This window comes from Cervus canadensis, chromosome X, assembly GCF_019320065.1.
Source record: "Cervus canadensis isolate Bull #8, Minnesota chromosome X, ASM1932006v1, whole genome shotgun sequence".
Taxonomy (NCBI): Eukaryota; Metazoa; Chordata; class Mammalia; order Artiodactyla; family Cervidae; genus Cervus; species Cervus canadensis.
This window is the reverse complement of record NC_057419.1, coordinates 24,322,199-24,342,861: the sequence shown is the minus strand read 5'-3', so window position 1 is coordinate 24,342,861 and position 20,663 is coordinate 24,322,199. Positions and strand designations below refer to the sequence as shown.

At 36.9% G+C, this 20,663-nt stretch overlaps 1 protein-coding gene across 8 annotated transcripts in view; it reads right to left on the bottom strand.

Annotated features, from left to right (window-relative positions):
• Positions 1–20,663, bottom strand: part of CNKSR2 (connector enhancer of kinase suppressor of Ras 2) — a 269,368-nt gene that overhangs the window by 237,490 nt on the left and 11,215 nt on the right. The window lies entirely within an intron of this gene.

The following is a 20,663-nucleotide window of genomic DNA, read 5'->3' as shown; positions in this document are numbered from 1 at the left end:
CCGCCACTTACAACCTGGAGGGTCCAAGGACCCCCTCTACCTCAGGATGCCAACCGCAGGCCCGGACTGTTCTGAAACAGAGCAAGACCCTGAAGGTCCCTCCCAGGCACAAAAACCCCTCTGTTTCTTGTTTATAGAAAAAGGCTTTAGTCTCTTGGGCCTTTCTGATTCTCAAAGAACAGACTCAAACAGTTACTAATTAGGGAAGTGAGTAAATGCAGAAATATAGGAAAAGCTGTCAAGCAAGCAAATAATAGCTTAAACAAAAGTTCAGAGATATAACAGGGTACTAGTTCCTCCTCCAGGGACATACATAACAATCAGACACAAATCTTTGAGTTGTTCTGCAGAAACAAAGACTCCACATGCCAGGTAGAGGATGGGGACTACATGCTAAACAAGCACATAGATCCCAAACTAGTTGGAACTAGGCTGATGATTAAGATTCCAAAAATATCACCCTGTTATCTCACCACCAACCCATCAGAAGACAGTCATACACCCTATAACCCTCACCCTAAATGTTGCCTTTAAAACCCTTTCCTGAAAGTCATAAGGGAGTTCAGTCTTTTGAGCATGAGTTGCTCCTTCTCCTTGCTTGGTGCCCTTTCAAAAAATGCTGTATTCTCAGTCACCACAACCAGGTGCCAATAGATTGGCTTTGCTGCATGGTGCGAAGAAGGCAATGGCACCCCACTCCAGTACTCTCGCCTGGAAAATCCCAATGGATGGAAGAGCCTGGTAGGCTGTAGTCCATGGGGTTGCTAGGAGTCAGACACGAATAAGAGACTTCACTTTCACTTTTCACTTTCATGCACTGGAGAAGGAAATGGCAACCCACTCCAGTGTCCTTGCCTGGAGAATCCCAGAGATGGCGGAGCCTGGTGGGCTGTCGTCTATGGGGTCGCAGAGTTGGACACGACTGAAGCGACTTAGCAGCAGCTGCATGGTGGGAGAGTGGACCCAAGCGTGTTTCAGGAACATTACCTCTACTTCTGATCAACTGGCTATGAATCAAAGGTTCCCACAACCCCATACCCAGGTTCCATTAATTTGCTAGAACAGCTCACATAACAGAAACATTTCACTAACCAGACTACCATTATTATAAAAGGATATAACTCAAGAACAGCCAAACAGAAGAGATGCATAGGGCAAGGTACCTGTAAAGGGCAAAGGCACTTCCAAGCTCTCTCCTCTGGGAGAGAAATTTACACTCATCAGTCACACACTGTCAGGTGTAGTCCAAAAATCACCTCATTAACATAACAAGACACCTTATTAATCCCCTCACTTAGGAAATTCCAAGACTTTTCAGTGCCTCCAGTCAGAAACTAAGGAAAAGGAAATATGTGGTTATTATGTATCAGAGTCTTTGAACCCACAAGTGGTATTTTTCTGGCATTGAAAAAAGTCAAAATGAATTATCACTAAGCCAGATCTTAGTAGTTCATGCCATCACCATAAGTGCTTATAGAGTTAGACAAGTATCAAGAAATACGAGCATGTTATTTCCAATTTTAAAACCCTCTATTTTTGACATTAATATAAAAAGTCAAAATATTGCTGTCTACACTTAAGACTATGCCAAAGCCTTTGACTGTGTGGATCACAATAAACTGTGGAAAATTCTGAAGGAGATGGGAGTACCAGACCACCTGACCTGCCTCTTGAGAAACCTGTATGCAGGTCAGGAAGAAACAGTTAGAACTGGAGATGGAACAACAGACTGGTTCCAAATAGGAAAAGGAGTATGTCAAGGCTGTATATTGTCACCCTGCTTATTTAACTTATATGCAGAGAACATCATGAGAAATGCTGGACTTGGATGAAGCACAAGCTGGAATCAAGATTGCGGGAGAAATATCGATAACCTCAGATATGCAGATGACACCACCCTTATGACAAAAGGGAAAAAGAACTAAAGAGCCTCTTGATGAAAGTGAAAGGAAAGTGAAAAAGTTGGCTTAAAGCTCAGTTCAGTTCAGTCGCTCAATCGTGTCCGACTCTTTGCGACCCCATGAACCGCAGCACACCAGGTCTCCCTGTCCATCATCAACTCCTGAAGTCTTTTCAAATGAGTCAGCTTTTTGCATCAGATGGTCAAAGTATTGGAGTTTCAGCTTCTACATCAGTCCTTCCAATGAACATCCAGGACTGATCTCCTGTAGGATGGACTGGTTGGATCTCCTTGCAGTCCAAGGGACTCTCAAGAGTCTTCTCCAACACCACAGTTCAAAAGCATCAATTCTTTGGCACTCAGCTTTCTTTATAGTCCAACTCTCACATCCATACATGACTAATGGAAAAACCATAGCCTTGACTAGACGGACCTTTGTTGGCCAAGTAATGTCTCTGCTTTTTAATATGCTGTCTAGGTTGGTCATAACTCTCCTTCCAAGGAGTAAGCGTCTTTTAATTTCATGGCTGCAATCACCATCTGCAGTGATTTTGGAGCCCAGAAAAATAAAGTCAGCCACTGTTTCCACTGTTTCCCCATCTATTTGCCATGAAGTGATGGGACCAGATGCCATGCTCTTAGTTTTCTGAATGTTGAGCTTTAAGCCAACTTTTTCACTCTCCTCTTTCACTTTCATCAAGAGGCTTCTTTCATCAAGAGCTGACTCATTTGAAAAGACCCTGATGCTGGGAAAGATGGAGGGCAGGAGGAGAAGGGGACAACAGAGGATGAGATAGCTGGATGGCATTACCAACTCAATGGACATGGGTCTGGGTAGACTTTGGCAGTTGGTGATGGACAGGGAGGCCTGGTGTGCTGCATGCAGTCCATGGGGTCACAAAGAGTCGGACATGACTGAGCGACTGAACTGAACTGAACACTTAAGATTCCTGCTACTGGACTATCCTTTTAGTGGATAATCCAAACTTCTTACTTTTTCCTGACCATTTCTTAACCAACTTTTCTAAGCTCATCATTCTGTTAGTATTACTAACATCCTGGCTTCTAAGAGAACCCCTAATTCAGCAAATCACTGCTTAGAAAAGATACATCCTGAACAAAAGGCACTAGCTTGAACAAGGTATAGCTGAAGGTTTAAATTCCAGAGTGTTCTTAAAAAGAAGGACTAAAAGATTTTAAAATGTATTTGCACACTTCTACTACTATAAAAACACTTGTAAAGAGCTAAAGAAGAAAGAAGTGACTGAAACACCTAAAAGTTTAAAAGATTCTTTCATCTACTCTTTCTTCTCATTCATAAGGATCCCTACCCCCCCCCCCAAATTTAGGTAAGCTTGCCCAAAAACAATTACGAAAATTTATTCATTTAAAAATATTTTCTTTATATATTTTGATATGGGTTCTTATCCAGGCAACAACATTTGAACTTCTAGTTCATAAAAGAAAAGCTCTCAATAAAATACTTAATTTACACAAACCAATAAAAAGAAAGTCTCTGCCCTGAAATTAAATAAAAATTTCTTTCTTAATTCTTAAAAGGGTGGAAGGAAAATATTCTTTGCCCTGTAGCTAAATTTACATGTGAAACAGAAGTTAAGAGCAGTAGTTATCTTAGATCAGGTTTTATTTATTGGGGTGATTTTACTCATTAGTTCATTAACAAATATTTATTGTATAAATGTGCCAGATACAACTCTGAAAGTCTGTTGAAACTCAGACATTGCTAAGTCTGATTAAAATATTATATTTTCACCATATGAAAATACATGGAGCTCCACATTTCAGAAGTATGACTTTAAATTCAAGTATATTAAGGCATGAGGCATATAATCAGAAATTTTTGTATGAGTAAGCCATGTTGAACTGAATGGTCCATTCCTGGCAAAGAGTCTTGATTCTGACTCAAATGTAAACTGTTTATGGAATCTTTATATCTATTTTTATCTTCTTAGTAATCTTTTCTTGTTTTCCAGCTTCATTATACTTACAATTCATTTATTATTTCAGTAAAATTAAATTGGAATAGCTCAAAAAATACTTGATGATTTACATTCAGCATCAATTACAGTAATAAATTATTTGCAGGCTAGTGTGGTGACTTTGTGTTGCTAGTGGTAACAATAATAACCAATACTTTTCCAGTTTCTACTATGATTTTTGCATACATTAGCACTCTCAGACTACAACCCTTTTATAGGTGGTATTAGTGGTGGTAATAATAACATCCAATGTTAGAACCTACTAAGTACCAATAACCAGTATATCATTTGCATAGATTACTTCATTTAAATCTCAATGGTCTTTAGGGTAGGTGTTGTTATGTCCTCATTTTAAAAAGGAGAAAATGGTTATTAAGTGCTCAAATCCACACAACCAATAAGTAGCAAAACTGGAATTTAAATCTAGGTATATTTAGCTTCAAAGTCTACATTTTTGCCACTGGAATAGACTGTGTAATACAGTGACCACTGAGCAGATTACTGGGGGTGGTTATACAATGGTGATGGTGGACAGGCCTTACAGGAGTTTAAATTAATGTGATTAAATGGTAAAAAAAAAAAAAATACTGTGTCAAAACTTTAAATTAGAATGGGGACATTCTGATTACCTGAGGGAAAAAATAACTGAACTATCCCAAAAGGTTTTCATGTTAGACTCCAATGTTCTCAGAGCAACTTTTGAAAATACCTAATTATGTAGGCAACATATGTTGTATTTTACTATTAAAAAACTCAACGGCCCACAGACAAATAAAAATACTATCCAACCATACAGAATTAGCTCTGATATACTTAGCAAATTACATGTTTCAAGTAAAACTACAAAAAGAGAAAAATGTCTCTAAAACAAACTTCCTTTCATTTGAAGGATATACATACAATTAACTTCCGCATAAAAAATGTAAGGTGTAACTTGAAGATGTACATTAAAAAAGACATTCAATTAATTCAATTAAAGGTTTTATTTTTATAAGGTGCTTATTTTAATTGTACTAACACTCATAATATTAGTAAAATACTCTAAAATAGAATTTATGCTTTAAGGTTGTTTATTTGAGTAGGTGGAAGTGGGCAGTTTTTGGTATCAAACTTTATTGGTATTTATGAGGGTAATCAATCAAGTTTTCTATTATTTTATTACTGTTCTACATAACTGCATAAATACTTATATGTAAGTCCAAAAATTTCTAGGTTAATTTAATAACTGTGTACCTATGACCAACATATAGTAGTAAAAAAAAGCATTTATGGTCATATTCCAGTGTTATCTGAGTTGTTGAGATGGGTTAAGAGACTAAAAAAAAATATAGGAACAATATCTAATTCTTTAGCTCTTCACTATACAAAGTGCTTTAGTTTTACCATTCCAAGTTATAATATAAATTTAGTTAAAACACAATTACAAATTTGTGAAACAAGCATAACTAAATTAATAACTCAAAACTGCTGGTTCAAAAGCAGTCATAGAATTCAGTTTTACAGTCCTTAACATTAATTTTTCCTGGGACTTAGACATTTGAGAAACACTTCAGTTACACTATGTGCCAGTCTGCCATTTGTCATGGAACATGAAGAGCCTGGGTGGCTGCCAATGATGTGAACTTCTCCTATTGGTCCCAGAAGTATGACTCAGTGCTTGTCCTGAGGTGACCACATTTCTTATGGTGACAGGAAAAGCATTATCATTCCATCTTTAACAGCAGCTATCAGAAACGTGCATGACGCCACAGTTCATTCTCAAGCAATTAACTTACAAATTTTTGCCATTCTTAAAAGGATGACAAAGCTTGAAAATACAGTATCTGAAGATTAACATGTAAAAGAAAGTAATCCCTAAAGGATAGTAAATGCCATTAGAAGGAAATTTAGAATAGAGAACACAATGGTATTTCAGTGGTGAAAGAAAAAATACTTTATGTTTTCATCTAGTTATTGAATACGTGACAGCACACCTAATACAAGAGACCTACACATGTTTCAAACTTGAAAAAAATCCATTTATATGTTTGTTTCCATTTTGTTAAATATTTTTATTTACTCACTTCTCCCTATTTGGCTTTCATATACTTATCAGAGACTGCAACTGTGTGGCTTTAACACTGAGATATAGGAATGTCGGAAAGAGAAAGCAATGAGAACAATATAAATGATGCAATATCTACTACATAGAAGAAGAAAGCAATGTTTAAAATAGGTATCAGGGAGGACATCACAATAAGTCAACTCAACAAACAAATCTTAAAATAATTCAGTGGTCCTGATCTTTCAAATGTACTTTTTTGATGTATCAAATACATCTATTTGTGTTTGGCTGGGACCAATTTATTCTATTATACTAACTCTAGCAGAATGCTGAGGTTACTTAAATTATACAGTTGAAGAATATAAAGCCAAAACTTATTCTACATTTAGAAGTTCAGGAACATGTATATTATTCATAATTAAAATGGCAAATAATTAAAAAATAAGTGAATTGTAATAGACAATTCAGCAAAGTAAACCATTTATAGCTCTAAACAGACCACAAAATCCACTGTGTGTTCAGACTTGGATTTAATCCTGTTGCCCTGGACTATATTAACAGCAATGCCTTAGAAAATGATATTTAAAAATCACTGAATCACAGCACACAGAGATTTGAAGACCATCAGAAGTTTTTCAAGCAGTTAATAGCATTTTTAACGCCTCACAAATGGGGTCTGGCATTCTCTGAATCTTACATTCGATTTATGATAAAATGAAATCTAAAGCAAACATTCTTAATGAGGGGATTATTTTAAGAAGTAGGCTTGTTGCATGTGTTAATCAAGACGTGTTCTAGCTTTGACACCAATGATCAAAAGAATTAATTTTGTTCCTAACAGAGATGTCCTTATAACAATGAAAAGACTTATGCCTCACACTTTTTCTGAGCTGTCTTTTTGTAATTTTGTTACTAGCAAGATATGTGAATCTAGACAAGTCCTTAACCAATCTGAGCTCACTTGGTTACATGTAATAAGAGATTTCTCAAATTCTTTCTTATCAATTTATTTCACAGAGAACAAGTGTGTCAGTGTACACACAAATTAAGCATGTTCTTTTATGAAAGAAATGTTACAAATTGTTTTAACTAATGATGTGTTTCAATAAAGGGACCTAAGTAAGAATTTCCCTGTCAAATATAATTAATGTCATAAATGTTAAAAGTTTATAAAAATATCTGTAAATTTTGCTAAGAATTTAAGGAACATATTTACACTACATCCATTAATACAAATCTGTTTGGTTAATTTGCACATATCTAGAAATAACTTAAAAGAACATTACACAGACCCTGATTTTAAAGAGATGATTTAAAAATGAACACCCAGAACAAAAAGCATTGGGGTTTTTGTCAAGATATTCTGTATCAACTTGCATATACCACATACTCTAATTTATGCTTTCCTTGGTCTTGTGAGAGCATTTGTAATTCATATTTTTATTTTTATATAGTAGGACTTCTCAGCTACCTGAAAATTTTTTTAATATTACCAAGAAGTAGGCAGAGAAAGAGTGTGAGGAGTTAGTCTATCCAAGGGATCAGAAGGTATTTGCTCAATGACCTTCTTGCAAAACTTGTTACAGTTTTCAGTAGTGAAAGATTATAGAAAAAGGGAGAAAAGGGAGAAAGAGGAGAGATTTGTAACCTACCATCTGAGGAATTTGCTAACCAGAATTTGTAAAAGTAATCTGGCAATGATGGCATAGACTTGAAGGATTCAGATCCACCTACAACATCAAAAATACACCTTCTGCTTTTGTTACATAACAACTCTTTATGTAAAGTACATGAAGTTTGATGCCTGACATTCAATTTATAGGATGGAAAAAAATTAAATCTTCTAAAAATTCAGAAATCCCAACTGTCACTAAAATAGACATAAAGAAAGTCAAGAATGCTCATGATTCATTGCTTCTAAACCAAATACAAGAAGGAATTTAAAATTTATAATCCAGTTTTAAAGGAGAACATGTCACCCAATATTCTTTTAAGACAAAGAAAACCAGAAGTCCAAATTATTTCCCTAGGTAACTCTGACAGCTATCTTAACTATATGATCTCATTTTTCAAAAGTCATTTGTTTAATTTAAAATTTAAATGGTCTTTAAAAATGAGCTATAAATGGCTCAGGGGTGACCAAAAAGTCCATATGATCTTCAAAGTTTGAATGAAAACAATAAAATGTGGCATATTATTGTATTCTGTCATTTATCACACAAAATCAAAAAGATGGAGGAAAAGTAGTAATAACAAAATCATGGAGAAAAATATTTCTCAAAGGTTTTAAAGTCAACATTGTTACACTGTTACACTGATTAAAATGAAGCTCTTAATTGCTATATTTTAAAAATTCTTCTACACTGAATTTTATATGTGAGTTGACATCATTTACATGAGTATACCAATTTGGATACACGGAGCATTTTTCCAAGGGAAACATAGATATGAAACATAAGGAGAAAAACAAAACTTCTGGTAATTAAAAAAAAAAAAAACAGCATACTAGCATTGGGAAAGTACACTTTCCAACAACCATTCCATAATATAAAACATGGGAACTAATTTGTAGTCTTAATGCTTCTCAATTGTCCTCCATCCAATACCACTTGTGATACATGAATGAGAAAAGGCATTGTTTTGTCAGTGACTCTGTCCTGTTTTCAGTGATCCAAGTTCATATGAATTGATACATTTGTTCCTTACAATTGAATGTTTCCCCATGAAAAGTCAATACATTCTTACCACTTAAATGGAGCTCTAGTGTTCATAAGTGCCTGTTATTTTCATTGTACAGGTTCAGTGTTTAACAATTTTGATCAGCATGTATATGCCTGTGTTGATAAAACTTATATTCCAATCTTCTGACAATGTCTGAAAACTGAAATTTCTTTGATCATGAACCTTTTGGTAAAATAAATCTGAGAAATGTGAGGAATCACGATATGCAAGGATTCCTACTGAGATGAGGCTCATGCCGGTTGAGACAGACACGGATGGTAAGCCATCAACAGCAATGCCTTTTGGACCTTAGTATTTGGTTTCCTGGCAGGAAGAACGAGATACACCATTCTAATAATTAGGCTGAATTACTTAAGTGATCATTTGACTCACGTAAGGAAAAAATTGTTTCAAAAGGAAGATTCCAATAAAGCTGTTAGAGAGAAGTGGCTACACACAGGCAGAGAGAAGCCAATAATAGGAAAAGTTCCGAGAGAGAGCCGGCCACTTCATACTCCAAATATATTTTAAAATCAGAATAATCTTCTTTGTCTTAGCTTCTTCGTATATGTGAGCTATATACAGCAATTTATTTCTAAATTGGAATACTTAAAATTCTTTTTCATAAATATCATTTTAAAATATTGTTCAATAATTAATAAACTACTTTTGCCAGTGTAAAAATGTTACTCAATTTCTACTCAGGCTACATGTTGACTGTTCTTCAGAAGTCTCTATAAAGCACATTTTCCTTACCCTCATTTTCAGAAAAAGAAACTGAGGGCTTGAGAAATGAAGAGGTGAGTTAAAAACACACAATGGAACAGAATTTAAGTTGGACCAAAACTGGAGATTTTCAGTTCCAACTCAGTCCTACAGATAACTTGTATTGTTTTCACTATACAGTGCTTCCTACTAGATATTTTTCCCTTTGATTATCTTTTTATACATTTATGACATGTAAAGATGGAGGAAGAGTGGGGCACAAAAGGTGAAAGTCTTTTGGCATGGCTACAGGTGATAAAGATGTTTTCAGCAGCCTTAAATGCATCATATGGTATTTTTATTGGGGAAGGTAGAATATTAAATTCATGGCAGCCTACAAGACAGTAGTTACTATACCATGATTACTCTTAATTAACTTCTCTGAAGAACTCATGTCCATCTGCACTCTGAAAAAGCTTCCAAGTCTTCTTCTTGCCATCTGTATTTCATAAGTCATGAAAATCACACTATTTGCTTCTAACATTCTGTTTTTAATTATTATGAGATTGTATTACCGTAATAGCTAATCATCCTAAATCTGTGTACTTCTGTTATGAAAAGTATCATTGGAAAGTTATGAAAACAATTTCAATCTAAATATTGCCCACCTACCTTGGGACAGATTCTATCCTGTCTTTGATACAGGAGAATCTTGGAAAGCCAACCCATCATTTCCAGTCACATATTCGAAGATGGCTGCAAATCTTTGATATTTAATTTACAATCTAGACAGATTTTTTTTTATTTTCTTAAAATGCAAGACATTGTTACCTTACTAAAACAAAACAACGCAGAAAAAATAAAATAAACTTCCCTTCATTCACGTGAGCATAGTTTAAGAAACACTTTGCACAAAAAACAAAAGTATTTCACAGATAACACATTAATGTATAGCTAGGCTGGTATTCAGAGCATGAAGTCAGGAAAAGAGAAGGACATTTAGCAGCAAGGCAGGGAGACAATTGTCAGATATACACATCAACATCAGCAGAACTTCACACTTTCACAGATGTGGATTAATAGCAAAGAATCAAATAAGCTGAAATTGTGATCAATATAACATTTCAATTTATTGTAGCAAGAAAAAAACAAGTTAATGCATCAAATTCCTGATCACAATTTTACCTACTTATTACCAGGGCCTACTCCTTTCAGAAAATTTTCATGCCAGTAAAATAGAAAACAAGGATAATATTAATTTAAAAAAAGATACAGGAATAAAATGCAAGTGTTAAAGTAGTTCTATTCTGAAATCAAATAGAATTTCTCAGAGATGTGACCAAAGGAGGTATTAAGTTACAAACACGCTCATACCCAAACCTCAGCTGCTAAACACACTGTGCAGTGCTTTGCTTAGTCGCTCAGTCATGTCCCACTCTCTGCGACCCCATGGACTGTAGCCCACCAGGCTCCTCTGTCCATGTGGATTCTCCAGGCAAGAATACTGGAGTGGGTTGCCATGCCCTCCTCCAGGGAATCTTCCCAACCCAGAGACGGAAACCAGGTCTCCCGAATTGCAGGCAGAGTCTACCATTTGAGATACCAGGGAAGCCCACTAAACACAGGACATGACTCCATAATACAATGAAAACAGTGTTACCTTTAGTGACAAAAAGAAAAATGGTGATTTCCTTGTAGAAAAGCAATGATGAAAGTTCATTTGGTTATATTCAACTTCAGCAAATCTACCCTAGGCAAATATCTTCCCTAAGTAAACATGAATGCATATTTAATACACATTTATATATTCACTTCACTTATATATGAAGCTTAAAATCAATTATTATAAACCACATTTATTTGTTAAAAATGTTCATGCCTTGTTTAACATTCCTACACAATGTCTGCAGGAAACAGAAACTACAATTAGAAAGTGTTGGGAATCAGGCTTTGTTAACAAGGTTTAGAATAGCACACTCTTCTGTCCAACAGTTTAACTGCAAATCTGTTATAACTGAGGTAAAATACATAAGGAGATGGAGCTAAATTTTGGTGGTTTCCACCCTATTTCATGCACTTTCAGTTTCCTTCTCTTAAATACATTTACTGATTAGCAAAAACATTAAAAACAAAAGCTAATCAAGTAAAACATTAATTTCAGTTGAAGGGAAACCAGGTGTAACATTCATTCAAAAAATTATTTTTTCACATATGGAAGAGCATGAGGTTTACACTGGAGCAAAGAGACAAGGCATAGGTTCTTGTAGCCAGGCCAGGACCAGTATTGGCCCTTGGGTGCACTGAGAGTATTGTGAAGAGTTTGAGGTTATCACAATGATTGGATTACTGAATGATTGCTAGATCAATGAATGCAACAGTCCTACACTGTAGAACTGCCTGTAAACCACGTGACTTTTCTCCTTACATTTGAAAGAGTTTTATTATTAACACAAAATGGTAAACTAAAGCTTTGTCATATGAGATATTGCTTATATTTTGATATAAGCAAATTTCAAAATAAATCTAATTTTTTAAAAACTGAAATAGAATAACTTTCAGTTGAGTTCAGTAGCTCAGTCGTGTCTGACTCTTTGCGACCCCATGAATCGCAGCATGCCAGGCCTCCCTCTCCATCACAAACTCCCAGAGTTTACTCAAACTCATGTCCATCGAGTTGGTGATGCCATCCAGCCATCTCATCCTCTGTTGTTCCCTTCTCCTCCTGCCCCAATCCCTCCAAGCATCAGGGTCTTTTCCAATGAGTCAACTCTTCTCATGAGGTGGCCAAAGTATTGGAGTTTCAGCTTCAGCATCAGTCCTTCCAATGAACACCCAGGACTTATCTCCTTCAGGATGACTGGTTGGATCTCCTTGCAGTCCAAGGGACTCTAGGTCTACAGAAAAGTTGGAAAAATAGTACAGAGTTTCTGCATAGCTCTCACTCATACTCCGTTGGCAAAGAATCCGCCTGCAATGCCGGAGACCTGGGTTCAGTCCCTGGGTTGGGAAGATCCCCTGGAGAAGGGAAACGCTACCCACTCCAGTATTCCGGCCTGGAGAATTCCATGGACTGTATAGTCCATGGGGCCAAAAAGACTCAGACACGACTGAGTGATTTTCACTTTAAGGGCTTCCCTGATAGCTCAGTTTGTAAAGAATTCGCCTGCAAAGCAGGAGACCCTGCTGAGATTCCTGGGTCAGGAGGATCCCCCGGAGAAGGAATAGGTTACCCACTCCAGTATTCTTGGGATTCCCTTGTGGCTCAGCTGGTAAAGAATCCACCTGCAATGTGGGAGACCTGGGTTCGATCCCTGGGTTGGGAAGATCCCCTGGAGAAGGGAAAGGCTAACCACTCGAGTATTCTGGCCTGGAGAATTCCATGGACTGTACAGTCCATGGGGTTGCAAAGACTTGGACATGACTGAGCAACTTTCACTTCACTTCAGTTTATATTCTATTATTAACAGCTCACATTGCTGTGACACATTTCTCACAACTAAGGAACAGCACTGTTATACCACTATTAACTAAACTTCACAATTCATTTTTATTTCAAATGCTTTTTTCCTATCAGGCTGTTTCTGTCCTAGGATCTAAATAATCCTCATGTCTCCTTAGCCTCTTATGGTGTGTGTTTCTCTCACATTTTCCTTGTTTTTGATGAATTTGACAGTTCTGAAGGAATATTGGTCAGTTATTTTGTAAAAATGTCCATAGATTTGGATTTGTTCAATGTTTTTCTCCTGGTTACACCTTAATGACCCAGATAACCACAATGGTGTGATCACTCACCTAGAGCCACACATCCTGGAATTTGAAGTCAAGTGGGCCTTAGGAAGCATCGGTAGGACCAAAGCTAGTGGAGCTGATGGAATTTGAGCTGAGCTATTTCAAATCCTAACAGATGATGCTGTGAAAGTGCTGCACTCAATATGTCAGCAAATTTGGAAAACTTTCAGCAGTGGCCACAGGACTGGAAAAGGTCAGTTTTCATCCCAATCCCAAAGAAAGGCAATGCCAAAGAATGTTCAAACAACCACACAATTGCACTCATCTCACACGCTAGCAAAGTAATGCCCCAAATTCTCCAAGCCAGGCTTCAACAGTACGTGAACCGTGAATTTCCAGATATTCAAGCTGGATTTAGAAAAGGCAGAGGAACCAGAGATCAAATTGCCAACATCTGTTGGATCATTGAAAAAGCAAGAGAGTTCCAGAAGAACATCTACTTCTGCTTTATTGACTATGCCAAAGCCTTTGTGTGGATCACAACAAACTGTGGAAAATTCTCTAAGAGATGGGAATACAAGAACACTTTACCTGCCTCTTAAGAAATCTGTATGCAGGTTAAGAAGCAACAGACAGAACCAGTCACGGAACAACACATTGTTTCAAAATTGGGAAAGGAGTACAACAAGGCTGTTTATTGTCACCCTGCTTATTTAACTTATATGCAGAGTACATCATGTGAAATGCCAGGCTGGATGAAAACAAACAGGAATCAAGATCACTGGGAGAAATATCAACCACCTCAGATATGCAGATGATACCAACCTTATGGCAAAAAGTGAAGAATTAAAGAGCCTCTTGATAAAAGTGAAAGTTGAGAGTGAAAAGCTGGCTTAAAACTCAACATTCCAAAAACTAAGATCATGGTATCTGGTCCCATCACTTCATGGCAAATAGATGGGGAAACAATGGAAACAGTTTTCTTGGGCTCCAAAATCACTGCAGATGGTGACTGCAGCCATGAAATTAAAACACGCTTACTCCTTGGAAGGAAAGTTATGACCAACCTAGACAGCATATTAAAAAGCAGAGACATTACTTTACCAACAAAGGTCTACTCAAAGCTATGGTTTTTCCAGTGGTCATGTATGGATGTGAGAGTTGGACCATAAAGAAAGCTGAGCACTGAAGAATTGATGCTTTTGAACTGTGGTGTTGGAGATGACTCTTGAGACTCCCTTGGACTGCAAGGAGATCCAACCAGTCAATTCTAAAGGAAATCAGTCCTGACTATTCATTGGAAAGACTGATGCTGAAGCTGAAATACCAATAAACTTTGGCTACCTGATGCAAAGAACTGACTCATTGGAAAAGACCCTGACGCTAGGAAAGATGGAAGGCAGAAGGAGAAGGGGACGTGAAAGGATGAAATGGTTGAATGGCATCACTGACTTGATGGACGTGAGTTTGAGCAAGCTGCTGGAGTTGGTGATGGGCAGGGAGGCCTGGAGTGCTGCCGTCCATCGGGTCACAAAGAATTAGACATGACTGAGCAACTGAACAGAACTGAGACTGGAATTATGGGTTTTGGGGAAGAAGACCACATTGGTCAAGTGCCATTCTCACCACATCATATCATATCAAGGTACTTGCGATGAACATCACTTATTACTTGATGATGCAACAGTGATCAGGTGGCAAACAGAGTGTTCACTCGGTTCATCCACGGAAATTATACTTCCCCTTCTCACACTTTAGTCTTCAGAAACAGGTCACCAAGTGAGTTCAGGATCAAAAAGTGCGGAGTTATGTGTCACTTCCATGAGAGGGATGTTTCTACATAAGTTATTTGAAATTATCTGTATGGGAGATTTTTTCTCTCCTCCCTCATTTCTTTGTTCATCCAGACATTTATTTACATCAGTATAGACTCCTCAATACTTACACTATACATTGAGTTAAAAGTGAAAACTACTTTCATTGCTCAAATTGTTCCAGCTTCAGCCACTGAGAGCTCTTTCAGAAGGGCTTCCAAGTCTTTGACATGCTCTTATCATTGTGTTTTTTAAGCACTTCCTTACCTTCTGGCAAAAGATGCTCCACACTCATCTTAAATTTTCCCTCCTCAGCTCTAGAATCTACTACCATTTCTCCAAAAAGCTGAGATTCCTTTCAATAAATGTTTAACAGAAAGTATTAGAGTGACATATCAAGTAAGTCTATCCTGATACTTCTTCTAATACTTATTTTTATGCCAGTGTTTATCAATTCACCTGCTCTTCCATTTTCTTGTACTTATGGAATGACTTCCGAACTTACTGCTTGCTTAGCATCAGTAAGTTTACTGCTTTCCCAGCATCACGGTCTTTTCCAAGAGGTCAGTTCTTCACAATCCAGGCATTCTTATTATAAATAGGCACACATTGTTTTTTTCTAATAGAGCCATTATAAGTACCTATATATAAAAGCCTATCTTTATTTTAAAAAATTATTTTTAAATTATCCTAAAGGCATTACAGTGAATTTTCAATAGTGGGAGATGTAGGTTTTGAATTCTACTTCAAGAGACATTAAATAATGCCTGCCATATAAAGGGATTACTGAATCCAAAAGGATTGATGTAGGAAAAAAATAAGATAGACTACAATGTGTGAGCTTTATTTGGATCCTGATTTAAGGGGGGAAAAACTGTAAAAATGTTTATGACATTTATGAAACTAGAAATTTGAACTAGATACTTAATATTAAGAAATGGATTTTGGTATAATAATAGTGTTGTAGGGGTATGTGTCATGTATATATATTTAAGCCCTTATTTTATAGACACATAGCAGCCTTAATTTTTTGTGATCTTATTACTGGGAAATCAGTAAAAAGAAAAATTTAGTAGATCCCTAGGTATTATTTTGCTGTATTTATTATTTCTGTGTGAGATGATCACAATTGTAAAAACAAGCTGACAAAACAGCCTCATTTGAAAAAAGATACCACAAAATTAGAAACCATGTTGTTTAAACATTAGACATATCTTAAAGTTAATGGAGATGGAGAATCATTGTGTTTCCGTATTTAAAAGTCTATCTCTTACCACTTATCAACACAAATGTCAACTTTTTCAAAGAAAGTGATGAAATTTTCAAAAACATACCCAAACAAAATTAATTTTAATTTGTATGGATTTTCAAAGATAATGAGCACATTAGGAGAGAAAAAATGCTTTACAGAATCAAATGGACATTAAGCCAACTTCAAAATAGTTGACAATTACCACAGTTCACAGTTGACGTTAATTTTTAAATGTCTATTGTCCTGACTATTGTAGCTTTCATAAAAAGTGAGAGATTTCAAATCATTCTCTCCACAATCAAAGGACAATTTAAGTTGTTTTCACTTATTTTAAAATTTCCAGCCTAAAGCAAACTCACCTCAATTCTATTAAAAGAAAACAAGGAGAAATAGAAAATGTTTGTGCTTCTACACTGAACAAAGTTTAAAGTTTCAAAAATACACGCTAGAACATATATTTTACACACACATGCAAAATGTCATGTATCATTTAAAAACATAATGTGGGAGCAACTGTAGCTATCATTCAGTTCAGTTCAGTTGCTCAGTCGTGTCCGACTCTTTGCGACCCCATGAACCGCAGCACACCAGGCCTCCCTGTCCATCACCAACGCCCGGAGTTTACTCAAACTCATGTCCATTGAGTCGGTGATGCCATCCAACCATCTCATCCTCTATCATCTCCTCCTCTCACCTTCAATCTTTCCCAGCATCAGGGTCTTTTCCAAGAGGTCAGTTCTTCACATCAGGTGGCCAAAGCATTGGAATTTCAGCTTCAGCAGCAGTCCTTCCCATGAATAGTCAGGACTGATTTCCTTTAGGATGGACTGGTTGATCTCCTTGCAGTCCAAGGGACTCTCAAGAGTCTTCTCCAACACCACAGTTCAAAAGCATCAATTCTTCAGTGCTCAGTTTTCTTTATAGTCTAACTCTCACATCCATATATGACCACTGGAAAAACCACAGCATTGACTGGATGGACCTTTGGTGGTAAAGTATTGTCTCTGCTTTTTAGTATGCTGTCTAGGTAGGTCATAACTTTTCTTCCAAGGAGCAAGCGTCTTTTAATTTCATGGCTGCAATCACCACCATCTGCAGTGATTTTAAAGCCCCCCCAAAAAAAAGCCTGTCACTGTTTCCACTGTCTCACCATCTATTTGCCATGAAGTGATGGGACCAGATGCCATGATCTTAGTTTTCTGAATGTTGCATTTTAAACCAACTTTTTCACTCTCCCCTTTCACTTTCATCAAGAGGCTCTTTAGTTCTTCACTTTCTCCCATAAGGGTGGTGTCATCTGCATATCTGAGGTAATGGTACCTATCAGCACTATTGTATAATACAAGTATTCAATTGATCAAACATCTTTAGCTCAACTTCACCACTCTGTACTTAACAATGATTTCACCATAGATTTTTTTGACACATAATGATTAAATTTTCTCCAGCATGTAAGTTTTTTTGTGTGATTCACTATGCCTGGTGGCTCAGACAGTAAAGAATCTGCCTGCAGTGAAGGAGACCAGGGTTTGACCCCTGGGTCGGGAAGATCCCCTGGAGGAGGAAATGGCAACCCACTCCAGTATTCTTGCCTGGAGAATTCCACAGACAGAGGAGCCTGGCGGGCTACATACACTCCAGGGTGTTGCAAAGAGTCAGACACAACTGAGCACAAGAAACCAAAAAATTCATGTGACTCAATTTATTGCAATATTTGCTGTATTCCTATTGTCTAGAACCAAACCCACATTATCTCCAAGGTATGTCTGTATTTGTAATAAAATGTAACACTCCTTAGGAACATCTATTACAGGCACCATTACTTCTGGCGGGGGTGATTTTTTTCTTTAATTTATAACAGCATATTAAATATATTTAAAAAATACTCCAGATGGTTATCCATACTCACTGAAAGTATAAGTAAGTTAAAGTCACTCATTTGTGTCCTAGTCTTTGCGACCCCATGGACTATACAGTCCATGGAATTCTCCAGGCCAGAATACTGGAGTGGATGGCCTTTCCCTTCACCAGGGTATCTTCCCAACCCAGGGAGCGAACCCAGGTCTCCCACATTGCAGGTGGATTCTTTACCAGCTGAGCCACCAGGGAAGCCCTAGTATAAGTAAAGTTTATTATTATTATTATTTATTAAAGTATAGTTGATTTACAATGCTATATTAATTTCAGGTGTACAACATAGTGATTCGGTATTTTTGCAGATTATACTCCATTTAGAGGAATTATAAAACAATGGCTATATTCTCTGTGTCATATATTACATCCTTGTAGCTTATTTTATCTCATATATCCCTTTCCCCTATCAGTCCTTCCTCCGACTCTTCTCCCCACTGGTAACCCACTAGCTTGTTCTCTGTGTCTGAGTTTGTTCCTGCTTTTGTTATATTCATCCATTTTATTTTTTAAATTCCATACATAAGTGAAAACATGCACTTTAAAGTGAGTCTTACTCCGTCTTACTTTATTAAGCACGATACCCTCCAGATCCATTCATATTGTTGCAAACGGCAAAATTTCATTCCTTGTTATGGCTGAGTAATATTCCACTGTGTGTGTATATGTGTGTGGATACCACATCTTCTTTATCCATTCACCTGTTGATGGACACGTAGTTGCTTCCATATCTTGGCTACTGTGAATAATGCTGTTATGAATCCTGGGGTACACGTATCTTTCTAATTAGTATTTTCATTTCTTTCAGATATATATCCAAGAGTACAATTGCTGGGTCATATAATAGTTCTATCAATTTAATTTTTTGAGGAATCTCTGTATTGTTTTACACAGTGCTGTGCCAATTTACATTCCTACCAAGAGTGATCTAGGATTCCCCTTTCTCCACATTCTCACTAATATTTACTATTTGTGGTATTTTTGATGACAGCCATTTTGAAAGGTGTAAGGTGATAACTCATTGAGGTTTTGATTTGCATTTCCCTGATGCTTAGTGATGTTGAGCATCCTTTTTCATGAGGTACCATGCACTTTCATAAGCAATTCTTTCAGAATAAAACATCTCAACACTGGGTTGTTAAAGTGTTGGAAGTGTTAGTTGCTCAGTCATGTCTGACTCTTTGTGGCCTTATAGACTGCAGCCTTCCAGGCTCCACTGTCTGTGGAATTCTCCAGGCAAGAATACTGGAGTGGGTTCCCATTTCCTTTTCCAGGGCTGTTATTGTAGTATCCTAAAGCAGATCTTTAGCCTAGGTTGCTTCCCTCATACTCAGTCGGTAAAGAATCTGCCTGCAATGCAGGAGACCTGGGTTCAATTACTGGGTCAGGAGAAGGACATGGCAACCCACTCCAGTATTCTTGCCTGGAGAATCCCATGGACAGAGGGGCTACAACCCATGGGGTCACAAGAGTTGGACATGACTTAGTGACTAAACCACAACCACACTAGAAGAGGAGAACATCAAACTCCTGGAGTACACTTAAAAATAAGAAAGACGAGGGACTTCTCTGGTGGTCCAGTAGTTAAGACTCTGCACTTCCATTGCAGAGGGCACAGGTTCAATGCCTGCTCAGACAACTAAGGTCCCACATGCTACCCACCACCAAACAAGCGACACACACACAGTCCTACAGAGGTCAAGAGAACTCAATAACCACAGCCCACCTTATCACACACTAAAGAAAGTAGGTCTGATGGAGAGGACACCCACCTCTTTGCAAGGAATCCTCTCATGTCATACCTACCTCTGGTAGAAAGGCAAGGTAAACATATTATGTTTCAGAACCAGTTAGAAATTCATTCAAACTCTGCTTCTTGCACTTAATATTTATTCATTCTTCAAAATATTTATTGAACACTTGCTGGATAAACATTTGGATATATAGGGCAAAGTGACTCAATGTTTCTAAAAAAAAAGTTTCTTCATCTGTAAAACAGGGATAATTCCCACCTTTCAGGGTCAGGATAAGCATAAGATGATGCAGGAAAAGCAGCTAGCAGAGGACATGGTATATAGTCCACAGTCAATAAATGTTATCTATTAACAGCTCTGCCTCTGAAGATGACCAATAGAATTAAACTTCCTCCTTAATTAAAAAAAAAACAACTGACATTTATCATGCACTCGCTATATACTAGGCATTGTTTTAAGCATACCACAACCCTATGAGGTGCATAATATTTTCACCGCTATTTTACAAAAATGAGAAAATCTGGCAAGTTACTTAAACTCTCCCTCACTAAGATCACATAACTGGGAAGTAACGGAGCCTCAATATAACTAAGCCAGGCATCTGATTTCAAAGTACTCTTTATTGTATATACTAAGTTGTGCCGATTTTTAAAAGGTAGAAAATTTAGGGAACTTTAGAAAAGTTAAGCCTAAAGATAATTATGTATAAACTTGAACTCTGTTCTTCATTCTTGAAAGTATAAGTCCAATCCAGTAGGCAGAAAAAAGAAAGAGTTAATGTTCAACCTAATTACAGCTGCACATCTTTTTTTAAAAATTAATTTATTTTAATT